The sequence below is a fragment of the Sorghum bicolor genome, chromosome 8 (genome assembly GCF_000003195.3).
Source record: "Sorghum bicolor cultivar BTx623 chromosome 8, Sorghum_bicolor_NCBIv3, whole genome shotgun sequence".
Classification (NCBI taxonomy): domain Eukaryota; kingdom Viridiplantae; phylum Streptophyta; class Magnoliopsida; order Poales; family Poaceae; genus Sorghum; species Sorghum bicolor.
Window position 1 is genome coordinate 43,880,046 of NC_012877.2, and position 9,999 is coordinate 43,890,044.

Here is a 9,999-nt window from a genome sequence, read left to right on the forward strand (position 1 = left end):
TAGAAAATTAAACAAAGCCACGAGAAAGGATCACTTTCCTTTACCTTTCATAGATGAGATGCTAGAGCGGTTAGCAAACCATTCATTCTTTTGTTTCTTAGATGGATACTCAGGGTATCACCAAATCCCGATCCATCCCGATGATCAAAGCAAAACCACTTTTACATGCCCATATGGAACTTATGCTTACCGTAGAATGTCTTTTGGGTTATGTAATGCACCAGCTTCTTTTCAAAGACGCATGATGTCTATATTTTCTGATATGATTGAAGAGATTATGGAAGTTTTCATGGATGATTTCTCTGTTTATGGAAAAACTTTTGATAGTTGTCTTGAAAACTTAGACAAGGTTTTGCAAAGATGTGAAGAAAAGCACTTAATCCTTAATTGGGAAAATTGTCATTTTATGGTTAGGGAAGGAATAGTGCTAGGACACTTAGTGTCTAAAAGAGGTATTGAGGTAGACAAAGCTAAAATTGAAGTAATTGAACAACTACCTCCACCTGTGAACATAAAAGGAATTCGAAGCTTTCTTGGCCATGCTGGTTTTTATCGTAGATTCATAAAAGATTTTCATTTATTGCTAGACCACTTACTCTTTTGCTAGCCAAGGATGCTCCTTTCGAATTTGATGATGCATGTCTAACATCTTTCAATTTATTAAAGAAAGCACTCATCTCTGCACCAATCATTCAACCCCCTGATTGGTCGTTGCCTTTTGAAATTATGTGTGATGCTAGTGATTATGCTGTGGGGGCAGTATTAGGACAAACTAAAAATAAGAAGCATCATGCAATTGCTTATGCCAGTAAAACTTTGACAGGAGCTCAACTTAATTATGCAACCACTGAAAAAGAGCTTCTGGCTGTTGTCTTTGCCATTGATAAATTTAGATCTTATTTAGTTGGAGCTAAAATAATTGTTTACACTGATCATGCTGCATTAAAATATTTTCTCACTAAAAAAGATGCTAAACCTTGCCTGATTAGATGGATCTTATTACTCCAAGATGCTAAACCCTACCTCGGCGTCACCTCCTTGGCCACTGTCGAGCACGGGTAAGGCGGCATTGCCGAGCTCCAAGCAGTTCTCCCTCGCCGGAGTTCCGCGCAAGCTCACCGGCAACGTGGCCAGGCTTCTCTGCTCCACCATTTTCCTTCATTCTTGTTCCTATCGCTTCCCCTTGGTTCACTGATGCTCGGCGTGAAGCTCTACCGCGTCGCCATTGCCTGGATCCGCCGGCGTAACGCCGCGCAGCGCCGCCGCTCCGCCATTCCCGACGGCGAGCCACATAGGGTCCAGTAGAGCGCGGGTAAAGTAGGTCAACAGAGTCGCCTTGATGAGAGGAACACGTAGATGCCCTTGGATCCGGCGGAAACCTCGTCGTCGTTGAGCTTTGCCAGCGGCGATCTTCTCCCCTGTCACTGTCTCACTGACGCGCGGGTCCCGGGTGTCAGCCTCTCTCTCACACCCCTCTGGTTCACTATTTTTGCAGAGCCAATGCTGTTTTTGTAAAATTCATATCTCGAGTTTTAGAGATCCAAACGAAGTGATTCCAATTTTGCTAGGTTCCAGCTTGAGTCTAGTTTTTAATAAAAATATGAAACATGCCATGTTTTTGCAGAAATAAATAGATATAAATTAATCTTGGATTTTTAGTGGGTAATTATATCTTGAAATCTATTGATCTGCTGGCCATGCAAATTTAGGGTGTTGTTACTTATGTTATGAATAGGCTCGGATAAATTTATCATGATTTTTGGAAGCCTGGGTAAGAAGTTAAAAATAATTCTTGCTTAAATAGGAGTTTCTTGTGATATTTTTAATAAATAAGTTATAGCTCCTTTTGTGGTGAAACTTGCTGAGTGTTGTACTTATGTGTAGACAAAGCTAGGAAAAATCTGAAATCGGTTGTTTGACACATTTTGATGAGGTTTCACATTTATGCCTTGCATGCCTATACTAACTTGTTATTTTTATACCTCACAATATGTATGTGCAAGTGTTCTGAAAATTTTACAGTAATCTTATGTTAGCATAAGTAGCTTGCTGTAATTTTCCTAGGATTTTTGGAACAATTGGAATGCATGTTCATTAAATCACCTTAATAATTAAATAAATGGAAAAGGTGATGATAGAAATGAGTTTAGACCTTGCCATGATGTTTTCTGGTGTTTCTTAGATATGTTCTACCTACTGGTGCAATTGGATTGTCTCTTTGATACATTCTCAATATGTGCAAAATATTATTTTTGCTATTTATGCCATTCCTAGAGTATTTCTGTACAGCTGATAACAAATACTTAAGAACTATTTGAAGATGATGTTTTCTGGGACACTTGTCTACAATAAACTTGTAGCTAACTTAATGATCTACTTCGTGTCCAAATTTCATGACATTTGGTGGAGTAGTTTGAAAGTTATGCATGTTGCAAGTAGCTGCTGCAAAGTGCTTGATCTCTGGATTTTCCAGAGCAGCCAGCCAACTTTGTAGGTTTTAGCATATTTCGGTTGGGAATCTGACTAGGATGTCCAAAAGTGAATTGTAGACAATTTGTTAAGCTTTCCAGAAAGTATTTACTTACTTGGTTTGGCCAGCTGATGTTTAAGTTATAGCTGAAACTTGTGACAGGTTGGTCTGTTTACTAAACCAGTGATAGAGTAGGAGTAGCTAGGATTTGTTTAACTTGTCTAGTTAGTCTCTTTACGAGAGAAGAAGTATGCATTTACTTGTTATTCTATGATTCACTTACTCTTAGAAGTTTACTCTGATGTTATACTTTGTTTTATGTCCCTTTGGCTCTTCATCATGATATCATACATCATATGTGCATTCTCTATATTCATCTCCTTGTCATGCATTCATAGGTGTACCCAAGGGCTTGACAGTGTTGGAGTTCGAGCTGCCGGAGTCGGAAGGACAGCAAGGGGAGCTACCTCATGGAGCTGAGGAGGAGGAGGACTTGCCGGAGTGCCCTGACCACCGTCCCTCTACTTACGTCGAAGGCAAGCAACGGAGCATTATAAGCCTCCTACTATTTTATTATTTGTGTTCAGCTATCAATTGACTATGGTTATATATTTGTTGCATTAAGTGGTAGGCATTGATATGACACCCTTGCTGCATAATGGCTACCTTGTCCACCTCATACCTCACCAAAGTAGGTCCAGGATCGAAGTAATGCTTAGCCATGCTTAGCTCGGTAGAAGCCGGGTGATTTCCTGTCACCTGCGAGAGTTAGGTGGATGATGATCACGGTTGGCTATATTTGCTATCATGGAAATAACCATGTATTAATAATGAACTTGAGACTGGGTGGGATGATGTTAGTGCAGCAACAAGGCATGGAGGTCTTGGGTGTGAATCTATCCCCGTCTGTGTCGTTTAAGGACCGAATCGCTGTACGTCCCCGTGTCATGTTGAACGCATGCCTATCACTTAGTTGGCCGGATAAGTCGTTCCGACCGTGAAGCCTACGAGTGCAACTCAGGCCGGATACCCCGTTCTGTATGAGTGCGCACCCCAGTTGGTAGTAAGGATGTGCGGGGAGTCAATGGCGTAAGCCCAGGTGTCAGGTTAGAGTCCTGCCCTGGCAGATTGGCGGTCGCTGGGGGTGCGGCGCTGGACGGACCCGCGACTTGGTCTGAAGTTGTGCTAAAGGTGATCCGAGCTGCCGTCATGAAGTATGCTTGGGTGAGTGTTAGTAATACCCCTCCAGCTGGATAGGAATCGATTCGAATCGCCGTCTCTCCCGGATAGTGAGAACTTGACTTGGGCAGCGGCAACGGAGAATTCACTAAATAAACTTAATGGTTATGATGAGAATGATGATAGCTATGTGAAAATCTGGATATGGTTATTATTGTAATGCTTAAATACACAAGTGTATGCTTAGAACAGGTGCCAATCTAGTGGATAGTTGCTAAGTAATGAACTTGCTGCCGAAATATGATAAATGAGTTACTTACAACAAAGGCTTTTTATGCAAAAGGTGAGTCAAACCAGTCCACAAAGATCAGCCTTGCATACTCCTTGGTGTCACTTTATTTTGATTTATGGTCTAGCTGAGTACATTCTCGTACTCAGGGTTTTATTTACCCCTGTTGCAGATGATGTCGTTTACCACGGCTACTGTGCTAAATGTCATCACCCGGCTGCGGATGATGAATAGATCATGGGCGTGATCACCTCCTTTATCTTCAGTTGTGCTTTTGTTGGGACTTGACCATGGAACTGGCATGTATTATAAACTGAGTTGGTGTTGTTTCAAAACTACTTTGTTTCCGCTACTGCTATGGTTTGTAATAACCACTTTAAACTCTGATGTGTTGTAAAACTATGTTCTGTGATGAATGTTGTAATCTGTGATGGTGATGCTTGATCATGTACGATCTTGGTTGTATGTTGGTTGAATCGAGGTCTTTTGAGATTTCGTCGGACTACCGGGTTTATATGGGTTCAAGTCCATTGGCTTGACTGCCTCCGTGGTCGCTAATTCACTTGAATTCTTATAAATTGGACGGTTCTGTTACAGCTGGCATCAGAGCAAGATTAAGCATTTAACCATCATAGATATATTTAAAAACAAATGAATTTGGTTTTCCCAAGCTAATTTGGCAAATTGAGCTATGTATAGGGCTGTTTTAAAAATGTTTTGATAACTTATACCGTGCCAGTGGTCATACCCTTTATGCCCATATAAGGACTTTTAGGTGGCTTAATATTACTAACATGGGGGTTTTTCCTTTCGTCGTCCATATGGCATGTAATTATATGGATAACGCTTACTTAAGTGGTAATGAATGGATCACATACCTCTACGCCATGGTAAGCTTGTTTGTTTTCTTTCGTCGTCCATACGGCGTGAAATTGTATGGATGCCACTTGCTTGAGTGGTAATGTATGGATCTATATGCCTCTAAGCTACGGTAAGTGTGAGCTGTGAGAGCATGACTGCCAAACCGTCGGTCTAGGGGAGTGTTAGCTGTGGTTACTGAAATATTTACATGTTTTACACATGTATATATGAAGGTACTTAATTGTGGGTAGTAGATGCAGCCATGTATACATATTTGATGTACATGTGGGTGTATCCAAAATGGGTAGTGTGCTGCGATATATGTTTGGGAATATATGTCAGAGTACCTAGCCTGATTGTTCATGATTGGATTTACTTTTCTGCACATATACTATTGTGGGCTGGGCTAAAATGAAATCTTCTGCAGGTACACTAACAACGAAACGTGTAGACCGTGTAGTTGCGTATAAAGAGTGTACGTATGTATGCCACCGACTATACCATTAGAATTTCTTTTAGGAGTGGAAAGGACCTATGGAACGTGCATACAGCATGAATCATTCATACATTCCTTATGCACTACTTGGGTATTAAATTCTGAAAATATATTTATTTATCTCTCCTTGTAATTAATCTCCCTTACTCAAATGTGGTGTTTCTACAGATGGCAGCACCGCACGCAAGTGAGACTTTCCTGGAAATGTTTGGCACTCCTACTTTGTTGTGGAGGGTGCTAAGTTCAGTTTGATATGAGGAACCACCTAAGTACACTTGGACCGATTCTGAGCATGCAGGAGAATTACCTTGGGTAGATGTCCAAATTACAGTTCCCCCTTGTCTAAATAACCCACAGTGGCTAGGTTGGATAGTTGAGTGTGATGGCCAAACTCCTTGGGAGGGTGCCCAAGTAGCAGCCCTAGAGGTTTTGCTAGAGATATGCCAAGATTATGGCGATGAGCTAGTGAATGGCCCAGCTGGATCCATCCCTAGAGTGAGTGTGACTGACACATTTGTGTCTCAGATAGGAAATAAGCCTTTAGAGATGAGAGAAAGCCTACTAGGATATAGCTCTAGCCCTGCCATGAGTGACATGCTTGCGGTACTTAAGCTGCACTATGTACGTTAGGACACCTACATAGACGCCATGCTAGCGCTCCAACAAGCTCAAGTGGGGCAGTGCAAACTGCGCAAGCGCGTGCGCAAGCACCGCAAGGCTTTTAGGGATGCACAAGCTGAAATTCAAAACTATCGCACCGCTTTGCAAGTCCGCCGCAACCAAGTTGAAAACGCAGTTAGAGAGCGCAATGAGGCACAAGCCCGCATGATGCAAATGACTAGAGAGAGAGATGAGGCTATGCGCTTGGCTGAAAATATAGAAGCTGCTAGAGTTAGAGCCTTGTTCTATGCTGAAATGAGAGAGGAAGAGCTGATTACTAGGATTGCTGAGCTGCAGTTAGATGTCCATCGCTTAAATAATATCATAAATCCTATTCCACATCCATCCCCTTTTAATCATGAAGAAGCTCCGAGTGAGGAAGATCAGGATGATGGCATCATTTCTAATGGAGAATCTGAGGAAGATATGTAGCCTAGCAATAATTCTATGATCATGTATCAGTTTCCATCTCTTGTGTAATGGGCATGTAATCTGAATTTTAGTTGAGACTCTATGTATTTGTCCATGGTGCCCCTCCTGTAAAACTTAAGCTATGGCAATGACTCTATGTAACCCTATACACCTATTTGTGACGCTCCATGTTTATGTGGAGCTTAAATAATTTCCTGCGATGTCTTTAATCCCTGAGAATTGTGGCTGTGAATGATCGCGAGATTAACCAAGTGTCATGGATGATAATCTCTTGTTGTACATGGATTATTGTGCCTTAAATTATGTGAATTTACTTTATTAAATTCCGTATGGCAGAAATTGAGGTTCATGGCAATCATATCTGCTATCCTAAACGGTCACTTGGTATGCCTTGTGCAGATGGCTCGCAATACTCGCTGCGGTCACAACGAGGTGCCACCGCCACCACCTCCTCCCCTGCCTACACCTACTGAGCTATTGGCAGCTCTTGTTGAGGGCCAGCGAATGCTCAATGAGGCTATGCAAACTATGGCACAGCAGAACCGGGGTGGTCGCCATGCCCGCCAAGGCAGAGAGGCAAATCAGTACAGCAGTTTCAAGGATTTCCAGGACACCAAGCCGCCGCTTTTCAAGGAGGCTATCGAACCTCTAGAAGCTGATGAATGGCTCAACACTCTCGAGCAGAAATTCCGCTTGCTGAGGGTGACCGAAGAGTTAAAGGCGGAATATGCAACCCACCAGTTGGAGGGCAAAGCAGGTGTCTGGTGGAGTCATTACAGGACCAGCTTGCCTGCCAATGCTGTTGTAACCTGGGATCAGTTCACAACTGCTTTCAGGAATACTTACATTCCCCAAGGGTTAATGACTATCAAGCACACCGAGTTCATGAACCTGACGCAAGGCACTAAGAGCTTGACTGAGTATCTTCATGCTTTTAATAATTTGTCTCGCTATGCTCCTGAGATGGTTGACACCGAAGCCAAGAAGCTCGCTAGTTTCAAGAGGGGGTTGGGACCCAAGTTGTCCAAGAACATGGCTGGTAACAAGAGTACCACCTTTAATGAGTTTGTAAGTGATGCGTTGACTCAAGAGAACTCCAATGCCGTGTATGCCGCGTCCAAGAACCGCAAGAGGGCCTATGAGGCAGGTGCTTCACAGTCCAGAGCTCCAGTGGCAAGAAAACCGGCCTATCACCCACCCAATGCTGTGACAAGGTACAGGCCGCCGCAGAAAAAGTCTAATGTGAAGACGGGAGTGCACAAGTCCTTCACAGTTGCTCTCCCAAGAGGTGCCACAGGTCAAGGAAGTCCCAAGACTCCCCCGGATAACCGCCCTTATTTCAATTGCAAACAAGTTGGTCACTCGGTGAGAGATTGCCCTTACCCTAGGAGGACTTCTGCAGCTGGGGTTACTACTCGTCCCGACCGAGTGCACTATACCACCATTGAAGAAATTCCTGAGGGTGAAGTGGTCACGGCTGGTATGTTCCTCGTAAATCAACACCCTGTAGTTGTCTTGTTTGATTCTGGAGCTTCGCATTCATTTATGAGTCAAGCATTCGCATCTAAGCATAGACAACATGTCATTGACTTCGATAGTGGAAAATTTTGCATTAGTGCTGCGGGTAATCAAATTGTTGCGAATCAAGTAGTGAGGGATGTACATATTGCCATAGAAGGGCGTAATTATTCAGCAAATCTTGTGATTTTACCGGGCCTGGGGATAGATGTTATCCTAGGAATGAAATGGATGAGTGATCATGGCGTGCTAATAGATACTTCAACTAGGGTCATCATGTTGAGGGAGCCTGATAGTAAAGAAGCTTTCTTAGTTCAACTCCCTAGAAGTACTGACATCCGTCACGCAGCCAATGCTATTCGACCACTCACTATAGCATAGATTCCGGTAGTGTGTGAGTTTCCGGATGTTTTTCCAGAGGATCTGCCCGGGTTGCCACCAGACAGAGACATTGAATTTAAAATTGATCTAATTCCGGGTACTGCGCCTATCTCTAGAAGGCCATATCGAATGCCACCCAACGAATTGGCAGAGTTGAAAAAGCAATTGCAAGAACTTCTTGAGAAAGGTCTTATTCGGCCTAGTTCTTCTCCATGGGGTTGTCCGGCTCTCTTTGTCAAGAAGAAGGACAAGTCTCTACGTATGTGTGTAGACTATCGTCCACTCAATGCCGTGATGGTCAAAAACAAGTATCCACTGCCTCGCATTGATATCCTGTTTGATCAATTAGCCAAGGCCAAAGTATTCTCCAAAATTGATCTGAGATCTGGGTATCATCAAATCAAGATCCGACCCGAAGACATTCCTAAAACGGCTTTCTCTACCAGGTATGGGTTATATGAGTATTTAGTCATGTCCTTTGGTCTGACTAATGCCCCTGCTCATTTCATGTACCTGATGAATTCGGTGTTCATGCCTGAACTGGATAAGTTTGTAGTGGTGTTCATCGATGATATATTGGTGTATTCTAAAAATGCACAAGAACATGAGAAGCACCTTCGGATTGTACTCACTAGATTGCGAGAACATCAGCTCTATGCCAAGTTCAGCAAGTGTGAGTTTTCGCTGAAGAAAGTGCCTTTCCTAGGCCATATTTTATCCGAAGAGGGTATTTCTGTTGACCCGTCAAAGGTGCAGGAGGTTCTAGACTGGAAGGCCCCGACTTCAGTGCACGAAGTCCGAAGTTTTCTCGGTCTAGCTGGATATTATCGGCGCTTTATTCCAGACTTTTCCAAAATAGCTAAGCCTATGACCAAGCTACTGCAAAAAGATGTGAAGTTTGTGTGGTCCGAGGAGTGTGAAGTTGCTTTCACCACTTTACGCCATTTGCTGACCACCGCTCCTGTTCTGGCACAGCCTGACATTGAAAAGCCATTTGATGTCTTTTGTGATGCATCTGGCACTGGTCTAGGTTGTGTGCTTATGCAAGAAGGCTGAGTTATTGCCTATGCTTCTCGGCAGCTGAGGAAACATGAAGCCAACTACCCTACTCATGATCTAGAGTTAGCAGCAGTTGTAAATGCATTGAAACTCTGGAGACATTATCTGTTGGGTAATCTTTGTCACATTTACACTGATCATAAGAGCCTCAAATATATCTTCACACAACCCGAGTTGAATATGAGACAAAGAAGATGGCTAGAATTGATAAAAGACAACAATTTAGAAGTGCACTATCATCTAGGCAAAGCCAATGTTGTAGCCGATGCTCTCAGTCGGAAACAACATGTTAGATCTCTCTTGGAGGAAGGCTTCAATTTATTGCATCCTGTGGTCCTACACAACATCGTAGTTAGCTGCTCGTTAGAAAGTCAAATCATAGAGCTCCAAAAATCTGATCCTGGTATTTTTCATATCAAAAGAAAAATGCAAGAGCAAGACACCAAGCATTTCAGGGTAGATGAGAAGGGTGTACTGTGGTTCGACGATCGACTAGTTGTACCTAAAGACTGTGACCTACGTAACAAAATCTTAGAAGAAGCTCATTCTTCCAAGTTGTCCATTCATCCTGGTAGTAGCAAAATGTACCAAGACTTGAGACCTCATTTCTGGTGGACCAAAATGAAGAAAGAGATAGCAGCTTATGTTGCTAGG